The sequence below is a fragment of the Danio rerio genome, chromosome 20 (genome assembly GCF_052040795.2).
Source record: "Danio rerio strain M-AB ecotype USA chromosome 20, GRCz13ab, whole genome shotgun sequence".
In the NCBI taxonomy this organism is placed as follows: Eukaryota; Metazoa; Chordata; class Actinopteri; order Cypriniformes; family Danionidae; genus Danio; species Danio rerio.
This window is the reverse complement of record NC_141040.1, coordinates 15,599,836-15,613,967: the sequence shown is the minus strand read 5'-3', so window position 1 is coordinate 15,613,967 and position 14,132 is coordinate 15,599,836. Positions and strand designations below refer to the sequence as shown.

General features: G+C 36.7%; 1 protein-coding gene across 9 annotated transcripts in view; it reads left to right on the top strand.

Annotated features, from left to right (window-relative positions):
- The window catches only part of dlgap2b (discs, large (Drosophila) homolog-associated protein 2b), a 309,310-nt gene that overhangs the window by 46,008 nt on the left and 249,170 nt on the right, over nt 1-14,132 (top strand). The gene's annotated exons all lie outside the window — the stretch shown is intronic.

Genomic DNA, 14,132 nt, shown 5'->3' with positions numbered 1-14,132 from the left:
CTGTCTGGAGCTTAGACGTGCGCATACGCTGCAGCACATGCCAGAATGTGTGTGCGATCACTTCCAGAGATGTAGTGTAGATGAAGAGCTGTTCAAAAACGCTAGTTGAAATGTCAATGTTGATGTGTATTCATTTCATACTGCTGTTTTAAAACAAAAACACATCAGTGTAAATGGAGCCTGATACTGTATATGGCAAGCTACCGATCATACCTAGAAAATCTGTCCATATAGAGGTAATCAGTCATCTCTACTACCCTGTAGCATTCCTTTTACACACAAAATGCAGCCAAATACATACCCCTGGGCAGATGTTTTTCAGCTTTCAAAATTGTAGCCCTGGGCACATATTCCTAATGAGTATATGTTGGTTATCCGGGAGGGTTAAGATTAGGAGTAGGGGTAGGATATAATGATATAATAAGTATTTTACTGTATAAAATAAATTACGCCAATGTAGAGACCACATAAACCATCAAAACAAATGTGTGTGGGGGGATTTTGACCTTGTGGGAACAATTTTCTTGTGGTTCTCATGTGGAAAAATGGCTCTCCAATCATATAGAATGGATGATTTACATGTAAATGTAAAACAGCAGAATGTCTTTCGTGAGGGTTGTGTTTAGGCGTAGGGTTGGGAAGAGGAACATGTTCTGCATAGTATAAAAAATCTTTGTCTATGGGAAGTTCCCGTACAACATGAAAGCCCAGCATGTGTGTGTAGGTGGGTGGGTGGCAGCTAACAGGAGTGGGTGATGACCAGCTCTGCTCCACTCGAATGTGCTGTAAGACTGTGAATCTCCACCGTAATGAAGCAGATGATCGTGCGGCTGCTCTCTGAATTTATATTTAGATTTACAAAAGGCTTATGACAAATCGGGCAATAGATCGTGACATTTGCCCCCAGCCCAGCACTTCTTAATGACTCAGCAGATAATTACCATGAAGGGTCAGTGGCACTGCGTCGATTGTGTCAGATCAAGCGGAAAAGAAATATGACTCTTAAACTACCAGTGAACATTGGTATTTTGGGATGCAACACATGACTTTAACATTTAGTTATTTCTTTAATTTATATCATATTTCATAGTAAATTTTTAAATATTTTTTTTTTATTGCTTAAAGGCTATGTTATATACTATGTGTGACCCTGGACTACAGTCTTCTTATGGTGCAAGGGTATTTCAAGGGTGTATCGTTTCAATCCACACAGTAATAAGATTTTAACAATATGGAAAAATGCAAATAATAATGAAGCAATAATTATATTAAAATAGTAATAATAAAATATAAAATACATAACAAAATGACAAAGAATCATTAATAATAATCAAATCATTAACTAATGATCAATGAAATGATATAATGATAATTATATAAATGACTAATGATCATTGATTAAATAATGATTAAATAATGATTAAATTAAATAATAATGATTAAATAATGATTAAATAATGATAATAATCACGATTAAATAAAATAATTAAATGAAGAATACATTAATAAAAACAAATTAATTGAAAACACAAGTCAAATGAATAGTTGTTTTCTTGAAACAACACACACACATAAGTTTGCTACAAGGATTCTCAGATCCTTAGTTTGATTCTTCAGTATTGTTTAAAAACTCTGCAATATTTACAATAAATTACTATAGTATTTTTGCATAGCCCAAGGCTGTGTTCGAAAACTGAAGATACTGCCTCCAATGGAAGGTAGGAATGCATTAAGGCATCTGAAATCTAATCTAACTTCAAATCCTGACTTCTGAGATACCATCACCTGATTGATTTTTTTAAGGCAGTATGGATTTATCCTTCGGTGCCTTTGATATCCCACAATCCTGTGCACTTCATTCCTGACAGTTAAGATAAAAAGATGAAGGTGGCATTTTATGGCTGTGGCTGGTGGTTATTTTGTGTGTACAGTAAAAATACATTTTTGACCAACCATTTTTCACTTTTTGTTATTTCTAACAAGAAGTTAGTTCCTCCTACAGCTTTAATGTATGGGGAAGCCAGGGCATAATTGCTAAAGATGTAGCCTTGTGATCCAAAAGTCACAGGTTTGAGTCCTGGCATAGGCAGGGGCTGTTGGAATAAATAACCAGCACTCTCTTCCACCCTCAATACCATGGCTAAAGTGAGTCCCTTGAGCATGTTATCAGTAGGACCAGACAGAATCTGCAGACATTTTTGCTATTACTTCACAGAATTTAATAAAAAAATCTGTGGATTTATGCAGAAGGATTTTTGGTGTATCGTAACTAAAAACTTTAAATATACTTTATAATTTTTTTTTTACTTTTATTTAATGTTTACAATACACATCCAATTAGATCCACTTATTAGGTAAACAAAGCAAGTCTCTCATGTAATAAATCTACTATTAGACATTTTTGTATTAGTCAATAATATTACTGAAATGAATTTAAATACTAAATATAATAAAATATAATAAATATAAATGTAGACACATTGACACAAGTAAATAAATAGACTCAATGATGGGCTAAAAATCTATGAAAATATGTGGATTTCTATGTGCGTAAATTACATTTGCCACATGTAATAATTCTGCATTTTTTCTTTAAAACCAATGCAGGGCAGGCCCGAATGACAATCCAGGGAGATATTTGACATCTATGATAGATTTGCGAAAACAAAAAATGCAAAAAAAAAAAAACAAAAACAAAAAAAACTTAGCTCCTGACACATATTTGACACTCTCCAGAAAAATATAGGGGTACATTTTCAGAATAAGCCAGGGTTGAAAATTTCAGATGACATAGGTATTATTTAACTCAATAATGAGTGCACAGGATTATGGGATTCGTTTTAAACAGCTTAATTTTATAGTTAAGTTTTCTGAAGGTACATCATATTTTTTTAGATTCATATATTCAATTTAAGTCTTCAAATTTTATTCACACTGACATTATGTAGAAGTGAACAGGTAAATAAGGTTAAAGATAAATGCTTAAATAAATGATTTAATAGTTTAATTGGAAAGAAGTGTGTTCAGGTGTGTCTGCTACTTAAAGAAGGTAATGAAGTTTGACGATACTCAACAGCTGGTAAACCGGTTTCAGAATAAAATAATCCCAGATTTGAGGTTATTTTCTACAGCTGCTGTTTTCAGCAGACGTGAACAGAGATTGGTTAATACGATTTTGGGTTAATTGCTTATTTAAGGGTGGCTGAGGTAAAACACGAAGACAAAACAGAAGGCTCTCTAAATAGTGTTTAGCTAAATGTGACTAATTCAAATGCAGCTTCAAATGAAGCATTTTGTTTTTTGGAGTTTGCATGCTCTCCCTTTGTTGACCTGGGTTTCCTCCAGGTGCTCCGGTTTCCCCTACAGTCCAAAGACAAGCACTATAGGTGAATTGGGTGAGCTAAAATTGGCTGTAGTGTGTGTGTGTGTGTGTGTGTGTGTGTGTGTGTGTGTGTGTGTGTGTGTGTGTGTGTGTGTGTGTGTGTGTGTGTGTGTGTGTGTGTGTGAAAATGAATGTGTATGGGTGTTTGACAGTACTGGGTTGCAGCTGGAAGAGCATCTGTCATGTAAAACATATGCTGGAATAGTTGGCAGTTCATTCCGCTGTGGTGACTCCTGACAAATAAGGGACTAAGCTGAAGGAAAATTAATGAATATTAAGGTTTTGGCTTGAATGCAATTTAAGAAAGTAGTTAATGTGTAATAATGTATTTGTAACACACTTAAAACAATGATGGGTTTTGGCTGAAAAGGCATCCGCTGCGTAAAAACATATGCTGGAAAAGTTGGCAGTTCATTCTGTTGTGGCGACCCTAGTTTGATAAAGGGATTAAACGGAAAATGAAACGATTGAATGAATGAATGAAGCATACTATTAGGTTTTATAGAGTTATAGTAGTGAATTTTTTATGTTATCATTGATTCACAATCATATTATTCCAAACTCATGTAACTTATTAGTTTTTATGTAAAATGCAGAATGAAGTATTTACCAAAATGTTCCTGCTGCTCTTTTCTATACAATAAAAAACAAGTTATTTTTGGATGAAAATCCCTTAATTTGCAAATAAAGAAAAGTTTTTAAGCTCGCATGAGGAAAATTTAGTTAATGGGAGATAGAAACGCATTTGCTGAATAAATTCTGAATAGCAAACATTACAACTAGGGCTTGACATTAACTTTTTTGATCACCAGCCACTGTGGCTAGTAGTTTTTTTGTGGCAAGTTAATAGCTACTTGGCATTTTCACTAGCCACACTTTTGTTGTTGGGAAAATATATTTTATTTTCAAACATGTGACTTTGGCATCCTAATATTACTTGGTTTAAATTTTGTGTATTATGTCCACATGCCTCTTCAATCATTTAATTTTTTTGTTTGTTATGACCTTGCTCAGTGAAGATAAGCAAATGTGCTGGGCTTTCATAGTGTCACATTGCAATTAGTTTTATTTCACATGACTTTTAGGGCACAACACTAAGAATTTTCCAATTTTCTCTCTAGCCACATCCAACCAATTATTTCCTTGCCACAAATTTTGGTCCCACTTTATATTAAGTGTCCTCAACTACTATTTACACTGAAATTAATAATTCAATATAGTGTACATATTGTTCAAATACATGTTTTTACATGTTCTTATGCTTGATTAAACACATGAATGTAATTACAATTGTAATTAACTTTTGTAATTAAATTTATAATTACACTGTTGACCATCCATTATGCCTTAACCCACCCTTAAACAAACCTGTAACCCACATTTTACATAATGTGTAATGACAAACAATTGACATTTCAAAATGAAAAAAATCTAAAACTATACACAGTAATCTGTCCTGGCTGAAGGTCATAAATGGTCATTCATATGTAAATTTGTATAATATAAATTGAAAGTTAATCTCTTATTAAAGCAATGTTATTGTAAAGGACGATATTTAAACAATATTAATAAAAATAGCTGTAAGCATGGAAAACATTGGAAAAACATTCTGTGCACAATAATGAAAAGATGATCACATTCTTTGATATTTTCAAAGTATGGTTAAAGTGAAAGTGGCAACCCATGCTGCTTATAAAAGTCTGGAGCTCTTGAAAGCAGCAGGGCTGTGGGTGCATGAGCACAGCCTTTTTCCAGTTTATTTCAGAGAACCAATTGCAATTTTAGGCACGGTTGCTTTGGACAAGGAAACGGGACACTGGAGCTTTAAAACACTCAAGCGCATCATATAATCTATGCGTGCAACACAGTAAAGCAGTGAGGGAGGGTCGCCTCTGTTTCACTGTGCGCCTGATAATCATCTCATTCGTTATTTATCTGCTTTCTCTTGCTAGCGCGAACAATTATCAATCGTGCTGCTTCTCGATTCTAAGATCACATTTGCACGCATATTGACAAAAGGTCATGACCTAAAATTCTAATCTTTAGTGACGAGACAGCTCTGGCAATTTAAAAATGATTTTCAACCAGGCAAAGTCTTTCACCCGCCACAGCTGAAATTTACACACATTTGGCAGGTTGATAGGTGTTAATGTCAAGCCCTGATTACATCTACTTGACTTGTTATGCTTGTCTTGTTTACTGTTGGTTGCTAGGTTTCCATTGCTACAGTGAGCCACTGTAATATCTTGATAGAAACACACCTAATTCCCATTTGAGATTTTTTATTTTATTTTGACAAACCTTGTAAAGATTCCCTTTATGTTTTTCTGAAAAATCACCTCACGACAAACAATCAGCAATAGTAAAAACTCTGAATGTAGTGAATAAATTGCATTTAATTAAAATAATGGTGCTTTTGCTCAGTTGGAGTGTGTAGTTTTCCTTTCGTTTTCATTTGATGGATATATACTGTAGCACATTCAGTCTGACAACTCGGTTTTGTGTCAAACCGAAAGAGAAAAGTAATATGAGATGTAAATAAAAAAGATTCTTCTCTTCCGGCAAACCACTGTTTTGAATCTTTCTTGTTGGATTGGATTGAGGGTTAGAACAGGCCTCTGCTTGTCTTTCCTTTGGCCACAGACTGGTGAGTTCCTCCATTTCTAGCATTTTTGCCAAGTGCCCTGCCGGTTTTCAATAGGCTGCATGTCACGTTCACTTGGGAAGACAAGATTGGGCCATAGAAGAGAGGACTGTTAGCAGGACGAGACGAGAGCAGTGAAATGTCAAGCAGGCAGCAGATGGTAGAGCTTGTTTATTCTTTCTTCAGACATTTTGAGCTTTCTCTTAATGATTGATCTTACCGAATCTCTGGAGTCTTCAAACATGTTGTGGAAAAGATCAGTCAGAACTTATTTATTTATTTAAAATATGGGGAAGAAAAGGTTTTGCTAGCAGATTTCAGCTAAAAATCAAGTGACAACAATGTTTTAGTGACTGATTATGCAGTTCATCAACTGGCCACTAGAGGCTGGCTTCAAAAGGCAGTCAATACCATTAGCCGCGTTTCTACTATCGCGCCTAAAGCGAGCGAGCCAGGGTGAGCCAAGGCCAGTGGCGTTTCCACTGTCACTTCCGGGGCCTAATCGGGTCAAAGCGGGGCTTTCTTGGGGCCAGTGGCCGGCCTTTTTCGGCCTGCCGAATACCTTGGGCCAAGGAGGGCCAGCTGGGGCTTCGGGGCGGAGTGAAGGAGAGGCGGGCAGTTTTCTGATTGCACACGAGTACATGCGCCAAACAAATAAAGAAATAAGGGAAAGAAAACATCTAGCCTTATAGTCTGGGGTCTTTTTGCGTATGAGCACCCTTATGTTACCCTTTTAAATGTAAGGCTGCTGCATAAAATAATAAAGTAGTTTTAATTTATAGTGACGTTCTTTGCTGTGTCCTCCTTTATGTTTCAATAACGCATAATAGTCTTTAGACCATATTAAAGACACAGCAGACAGTAAAGGTTTTCGAGAGTTTTTGTCAAGTTTAAAATTTTTGTTTGTGCGCGTTTAGATGACTGTATGTGTGTGTGAGACCGGGCGAGAGCGCTCCTTCACAGCTCTGTTATTCCGCGAGCGGCTTTTATCTTTATTTATTTTGGAGATAATACACAATATAAATACAACAGAAAGACATAAAACTTAACAAATTACGTGCCCACTTTCGTAGACTTTAAACAATATAGTGTCATATCTTGATAAAATAGCCTAAGCTATATTGAAATATAATTTAAAGAATTACAAATATCGGATATATATAAAATCACATTAAATAAATTAACCAATATAAAATAAACAAAAGCTAGCTATATGTAGGTAGCCTATATACAATACATAAATCAAACCGTTTTAAAGCCACATATAGCCTAACTTTCATTTTACAAAGACCTGTCTGAAAAAAAAGATTTTCGATATTTTCTAAAAACAATTAACCTTGGAGAAGGTTTGAAATAATATTTATAAAGTATTTGGATGTGATGATATTAATCAAATCGAGCAAACAGAGCATTATTTTGGGTGAGTGAAAGCAGAATCTAGCCTATACCTTTTTTTCTGTCACTCAGTTCTGCACAGCGCTCGCTGCTTTAAACGCATTGGGGGAAAGTCCAAACACAAAATGTGTTCTATATACTCAAACAACTGTTTATGTTTTTATATGACGTGTTTAAATTTATAAATAAAACTTTAAATGAAGAGCTTTAGTGAATAGCTGCCGAGCGCAACAAATATGGCTATATTTTATTAGGCTACTCGCTCTTGTGCTGAAACACTTAACACGACGTCTATCAAAACGAGGATGTTATAAAATACATGCCATATCGAGTTATAAAGGAAATATTCTGTATCAAGACATTTGTGCTGCCCAGTGCATTACAAACCACAGGAGAGGCTAATTCTTTAGCAGGATAGAGCTCCTTCTCATACTTAAGCCTCCTCATCAAAGTTCCTGAAAACAAACAATGTCAAGGTGCTCCAGGATTGGTCAGCCCAGTCACCAGCCATGAACATTATTGAGCATGTCTAGGGTAAGATGAAGGAGGAGGAACTGAAGATGAATCAAAAGAATCTTGATGAACTCTGGGAGTCCTGCAAGAACACTTTCTTTGCCATTCCAGATGATTTTATTAATAAGTTATTTGAGTAATTGCTGAGATATATGGATGCAGTCCTCCAAGCTCATGGGAGTCATACACAAATTAATTATTTTTCAACTGCACCATGACCTTATATTCTTTACTGGACATTATTTCTGGTAAGTGACAAGACTTTTGTCTAAGCAAAGTCAGAGCTTACTGTCCTAATTAAATAATTAAAAATCAAGGCTTGATCATATTTTGGAATAATTGTAAACTAGAGGACTTTACTTTTCATATAAGCCACTTCTGATACCAAATGATCAACTAGAACTCAAGTTATTATATATTTTTCCTATAACATGGATAGGCATCAAGACTTTTGTCAGGTAGTGTCTTTATATATACACACACCATTCAAAGTCTTGGAATACTTTTTTTTAGTGATTGTGAAGCCATTTCAGAATATTTTTCTGCATATTTGATAAAATTACAGACTTAATAAAAAAAATCCTAAATAAATAACAATAAGCTTTAAACTGTTACATGGCATTTTGTGTAGAAACTGCTTGTTATTAGATAAATGAACCCATAATGCTAATAACAGTGATCTCAACAGAGCACTTAGAAATTAGAGTCCCGTTGCTTCTGCAAGGATACTTATTTATTTATTTGATCAGAAATTGTCTTCTTCAGCTTGAGACTGAATTGCTTTTTGCCAGTTTTTCTGGACGGACATGTCTTGTTATTGCAACATTATAAACCCTAAGGGTGAAAAACAAAGATTTTTTCACATTTATACCTTCATAACAACAACAAAAACAAGTATTTTTCACACTTATACATTTATAAAGTAGCTCATATACTGTAGCACTGGGCTTCGCTGCGGGGCTTTTGCTCAAATGTGAGCTGCAAAGACTTTCGATCTTAATGTGACAACTTCATTACCTTGTTCGCATGGGTGGAATCCCAGGAGTGCTGGCTTGTTTTTTCATGTTTTTTTTTCCTGGCTATTGAGACACTACAATTCATCGTCTGGTATAAATACATTGGATCAGCTCATGGGGAACATTGAACTTTTTTACATTCAAACTAAAGGCATAATAAACCCTAACTGGCCACTTTATTAGGTACACCTGCCAAACTGCAAAAATGCAACAATAACTCAAATAACCACTTGTTACAAATAAGGTATGCAGAAGAACATCAACGCACAACACGTCCAGCCTTGAGGCGGGATGGGTTACAGCAGCAGAAGATCACACCGGTTGCCACTCCTGTCAGCTAAGAACAGGAAACTGATGCTACAGTTCACACAATCTCAACAAAATTGCACGATAGAAGATTGGAAATACATTGCTTGGTCTGATGAGTCTCGATTTTGGCTGCAACATTCATATGGTAGGGTCAGAATTGAAAATCAGCAACATGAAAGCATGGATCCATTCGGCCTTATATCAATGGTTCAGGCTGGTGGTGGTGTTGTAATGGTGTGGGAGATATTTTCTTGGCACACTTTGGGCCCCTTAGTATCAATTAAGCATTGTGTCAATGCCACAGCCCACCTAAGTATTGTTGCTCACCATGTCTATCACTTTATGACCAAAGTGTACCATCTTCTAATGGCTATAAATAGCATAGATCAGCTCGTAGATCATCTCAGACTGGTTTCTTAAACATGACAATGAGTTTACTGTACTCAAATGCCCTCCACAGTCACCAGATCTAAATCTAATAGAGCATCTTCGGGATGTGGTGGAACGGAAAATTTGAATTATGGATATACAGCCGACAAATCTGCAGCAACTGTGTGATGCCATCATATCAATGCGGACTAAAATCTTTGAGGATTTTATTTTAGGATTTTATCTCTGAGGATTTAACCTTGTTGAATCTATGCCATGAATAATAAGGCAGTTCTAAAGGCGAAAAGGGGTCCAACCCAGTACTAGTAAGGTGTACCTAATAAAGTGGGCAGAAAGTGTTTCTAAAATTTTTTCAGTAAAATATCCACAAAATACCAGCAAATCATTTTGCTGCTGTACTTACATTGTCACAAATGTTTCAAAGAATGTTAAAATCCAGAAAAATTATTGATTTTGACTAGTGACAGTCTGTGACCTGAGTGTCACCGACTCGGTCCCAGTCATTCCCCTCGCTGGCCAGCAGAGGTCACCATCTCCGGACTTCTAACCATTACGTCATCCATTCACCCTGATCCCAGCACACCTGTTCTCCATTCCACTAATGACCCACGTACCACATATAAGCAGCTCACACACACACTTCAGTGCGAAGTCTTGTTTAGCCCTGGCCAGCATTTCTGAGCGGTCTATCCTGCCTGATCTCCCGTTTACCACTTCAGCCCGTTTCACGACTCTGCCCTGTCTTCTGCCTGCCCTCGACCAAAGCCTGTTTCCTCGGACTCTGATTCTCGCTGCCTGCCCCTGAACAAAGCCTGTTACACGGACTCTGAATCACGCTGCCTGCCTCTGACCCAAGCCTGGTAATCACACTGTGTCTGCTATCTGCTAAGTCTCCCTTGATGTGTATGTTGTATGTCCGCACAGCCGTGCGAGTTGTTGATGTTTAAGTGTGACTTAATAAATACTGCAAAATGGATCCCTCCGTGTCAGTCTCCCCGTTACACTGAGTACAGTACAGTAGGAAGATATTTTTAGATTAATGTTAAAATGTTCACCACTCTAAGAAACAAATGGTTCTGTTCATAGAAATGGAGTTTAAGGAACTCAAAATGGTTCCTGTGTGGAATCACTTATAACTCAGTCTATAAATCACAATTTTAGCTACTCTGGCCGAATAGCTCTTATGTTTTTAAGACATTATTTAAAGACTCTTAAGCTGTGTAGAGGCTAGATATAAAAATATTATTGTCTCTCTATATACTAAAACACTTGCTTTTATGTTTGACATTCTGTGTAAAATTATAATTGTCATTTTTAATACTTTTGCTATAATCATTAGCACATAAAAATATATTGTTTTCATCTTTTACTTTGACGCTGAGTGACATGCACTTTTATGTCTCGTTTCTCTCATGTTTGGGGCCAAAGATCAGAGCAAAAGCTTCAATCACAGAGGACGAGAGTGACTCAGATGACATATTTCATCTTAGTGCTCTTGAGATGATAGACTTGTTTTTTCTTTTTATTTAAAGAACAGTAGTTGGTGACTGAAATGCAGTGTAAACAAACAAAATGTATATATGGGCTGTATATATGGGCAGCATGGTGGCGCAGTGGGCAGCACAATCGCCTCACAGCAAAAAGGTCGCTGGTTCGAGCCCTGGCTGGGCCAGTTGGCATTTCTGTGTGGAGTTTGCATGTTCTCCCTGTGTTTGCGTGGGTTTTCTCTGAGTGCTCCGGTTTCCCCCACAAGTCCATAGACATGTTGTATAGGTGATTTGGGTAAGCTAAATTGTCAGTAGTGTATGAGTGTGAATGAGTGTGTATGGATGTTTTCTAGTTATAGGTTGCAGCTGGAAAGGCATCCACTGTGTTAAACATGCTGGATAAGTTGGTGGTTCATTCCTCTGTGGCGACCTCTGATTAATAAAGGGACTAAGCCGAAAAGAAAATGAATAAATATTCTTTATTGCAAATGCATTGTTTGATAAGGTTTGACCACATCTTCTTGCTGAAATCGCAGCTTTATCATTGTGCGATGGATAATATAATATGTTATGCATTAAGACATGACGCATGTGCTAAATGGCAAAATTGATTGGTATCACTTTAGTTTTGGTCACAATTTGTGCTATTAACTACTGGCTCATTAAATGCATATTATTAAAATATTTCCTGTTACAAAGTATTATCTTATTCTACATTCCCAATCTTATACACAGCCTTTCTCTCTTATTCCCTATTCATGAACAGCTAAATAGTAGTTTATTAAGCTAGTGCTGTTAATGGTATGTTAATATCGTGAATTGTAACCTAAACTAAAGTACTGCATTATTATGAAAAGCTTCTTGTAGTGATGAGCTGTCCTTCCACTATAGCACAACATGTCTGAAGTAGCATCTTTGGGCCAAATATATTTTTTGCAAATGTTGGCAAAATACTAGTGTTGAGACAGCATCAACCAGTCATACCCATCAATAGACATTGTATGAGAGCAGCACCGCAAGCCTATTAACCAAAAACATCTGCAAAGGGAACTAATTCCATGAATAAATGGATCTTCATACACTGCAGAGCCATTAACATTGTTCAGGACTATACCTTTGACGGGAACTATTTTTATATGCGAATACATGAACAGTACGACATTTATATAAGCTAAAAAATAAAATAATCAGTTTGCAGAAGCGCTTCTTTTGCACTTACTAGGAACCACCGAAAACCAGTATGTGACCAAAAGTACCCCAATGTAACAGCGTTTATTAATGTTTATTTTGGCTACAATAAAAGCAGATTTAAATAATAATAATAAAAAAAACATTTTAAGGTCAAAATTGTTTGCCCCTTTGAGCTAATTGTCTGTTCGATTGTCTGCCGAACAAACCATCATTATACAATGACTTTCCTATTTACCCTAATCTGCCTAGTTAACCTAATTAACCTAGTTAAGCCTTTATATGTCACTTTAAGCTGTATAGAAGTGTCTTAAAAAATATCTAGTCAAATTTTTCATGCAATTCTTTGCACAACACCAAATAAACACCACAAAACAACTTAATGCTGTTTATGATTTACAGTGCATCCGGAGCGCATTCAGAGCGCTTCACTTTTTCCACATTTTTTATGTTACTGCTTTATTCCAAAATAGATTAAAATGAAATCATAAAATTAAATAAAAAAAAAAGATTTTTTGAATTTGTTGCAAATTTATTGAAAATAAAAAACCTGAAAAATCACATAACATATCACATACATACGTTTTCACACCCTTTGCTCAATACTTGTTGATGCACTTTTGGCAGCAATTACAGCCTCAAGTTTTGAATATAATGCCACAAGCTTGGCACACCGGTCTTTGGGAATTTTTGCGCATTGCTCTTTGCAGTACCTCTCAAGCTTTATCAGGTTGGATGGGAAGCGACAGTGTACAGCCATTTTCAGATCTCTCCAGAGACGTTCAATAGGATTTAGGTCTGGGCTCTGGCTGGGCACTCAAGGACGTTCACCGAGTTGTTGTGAAGCCATTCTATTGATATTTTGGCTGGTGCTTTGGGTCCTTGTCCTGCTGGAAGATAAACCGTCACCCCAGTCTGAGGTCAAGAGCACTCTGAAGCAGGTTTGATTCGGGATGTCTCTGTACATTGCTGCATTCATCTTTCCCTCTATCATGACTAGTCTTTCAGTCCCTGCCTCAAAGAATATCCCTAGAGCATGATGCTGCTACCACCATACTTCACTGTAGGAATGGTATTAGTCTGGTGATGAACGGTGCCTAGTTTACTCCAAAAGTAACGCCTAGCATTCACTCTAAAGAGTTCAATTTTAGTCTTATCAGACCATTTTGTTTCTTATGGTCTAAGGGTCCTTCAGATGCCTTTTGGCAAATTCCAGGCAGGGATTGGCTTCTGTCTGGCCACTTTACCATACAGGCCTGATTGGTGGATTGCTGCACAGGTGGTTGTCCTTTGTCAGAGACAATTCCTTTGTCCTCATGCTTGGTTTGTGCTTTGACATGCCCTATCAATCCTGGGACCTTAAATACCAGTGGCCTCATGTACGAAGACTTGCGTGGAAATCTTACTAAAACATTGCGTATGCACAAAGCTGTAAATGTGCGTACGCAGAAAAAAATTCAGATGTATGAAACACTGTGTACGCCGAATCTCACGCATATTCTTTTGTACATCCGAATGAACGTGAAACTGAGCGCAACATTTAGAGCACAAAACCCCTCCCTGCCTCCTCCCCCGTATGAATATGCTAATGACTATGCTAATGGTAAAACCAAACGAAAAAGCAATGGCAAAATCAAGCAAAAAGAGAAACTTTGAACAGAATGTGAATTGGAGGTGCTGCTTTCGGGGGTAGACCGGAGAAAAGCGGTGTTATTTGCAAGTTTGTTCTCCGGAATTAACAACAAAAGAAAAAAATAGAGTGGGAGAGTTTAGCTGATGCGGTTAACCCAGTTGGGTCAGAACATCGC